The following is a 1768-nucleotide window of genomic DNA, read 5'->3' on the forward strand; positions in this document are numbered from 1 at the left end:
GTTAGTGAATGTCATGACCGATGTCATGACATTCATGTCTGACAGCAGGAACTGTTATGTTTTATTATTATGTTTCTTGATTTCTCTCAATCTACAATTTAGGAAACATTTTATTGTGTGCTGAATATTTCTCCTAGAAGATTTCGTTAATAACACATTCTGTAACAACCTGATGACGTGTTGTTTACGGTGATTTCCGGTAAACAACCGCTAGTCTTCCAAACTATAATAAATATGATTTGGTTACTTGCAGGATCGACTAGATTGATCCTAGGACACATAGTCAAGAAGATTGTTATCAATGTTTGTTCGAACCATATTCATTATTTGTCTTCTTCAATAAGCGTTGTTCGATTAATAGAACAAATAGTCTTGACAATCACTTTGTTACATATAAATGTGACTTCATCGAAGTGACATAACATAAAAAATTAAAAGGACAATTGAAACGTAAAGAATCTTAAACTGCAGAAATATAAAAGACTTTGAAAGTAAATAGCATGAAAGTAATTCGAAAGTAAATGACGTTAAAGTAAAGATGCAGAAACGTAAATGGCAAGAAGTAAACGAAATGCAGTAATTCTGAAAGATATTTAAAAGCAAAGGATAATACACATGTATTAAAATGGTGGTGTCATACGTACATTTTCTCAGCGAACTCTTTCTCTTAACGCTTGATACTTGAGTAAATATGTGAGTGATTTGTACAAAATGAACACACAGAATCCTAACACTAAGACTCCTATTTATACTAGTTTCGACCTTAACGGTCCTATACTAATCTGCTGCCACGTTTCTCATCAGAACTTCCAGCGAAGCCATCTGTTGTTGAACGGTTACGAAACCGTCTTCGAATTTCAAATCTTCCCGCCTGAGTCCATCTTCGACGCGTGGCAGTGTATTAAACAAACACTACTAAAAAACACGCTAAGTAGTAATACTTGAATACATATTCTATGAATTTTGTCTAAGTCCCGAAGACATATGTTTTCATTAATCTTTCAGCGTTCACTTATCTTCATCGAACTTAGAAGTCTTTATTTTTCAAAGCATGACCATCAGTAGCCATTACTTTTTAAGGGATGGCCATCAGTAACCATCTTTCCTTCGATTCTCAACTCCTTCGAAGGACAAACAACATAAAACGAAATCTTCAGCTAACAAATTGCCCCCAATAAATGCCTGTTTCGAGAATCAACAGAAATAGGCGTTTCTTGTCATTATAAGATTTCGTTTTTATGATCCTTGAAAGTTCCAAGACTGCTGACTAGCGTCATAATCACTGATAACACTGTTTCCGAAACGTCTTGTCATTTTCAAAGATGTCTTCTCATAACTTACATTCCCACGTTTTAACCTTACTTCCTGATCATTACTCCTACATACTAGGAGTGAAGCTAACTCATTCGACCGCCGTTGGATTAAATCACCAGCCGCCACGTGTCTCTCGGGCTTTACCCAAAAGATTTAAAAAGGTTTCCGTTAAACCTTTAAATACTTGATCTTGTGTCTCTATACCGCCTTTCATTCATCTTCTTCACCAAAAAATTGAAACATCTTCACTCTTTTTAGAATCTTGTTCTTTTAATCAAAAAATTTCTTCATGGCTTCATCTTCAAATGTTCTTCAACCCGCTTTGAAGCTCCAATCAACAACACGTTCTGGGGAACGAGAGTTCGTTCCAAACCCTAATACTGAAGAAATACGCGCTATTTACGCTTCCCAGGTATTCATTCCCTTTGAACTCTCTGAAAAAACTCTTGCCTTT

The sequence above is a fragment of the Vicia villosa genome, linkage group LG1 (genome assembly GCF_029867415.1).
Source record: "Vicia villosa cultivar HV-30 ecotype Madison, WI linkage group LG1, Vvil1.0, whole genome shotgun sequence".
Taxonomy (NCBI): domain Eukaryota; kingdom Viridiplantae; phylum Streptophyta; class Magnoliopsida; order Fabales; family Fabaceae; genus Vicia; species Vicia villosa.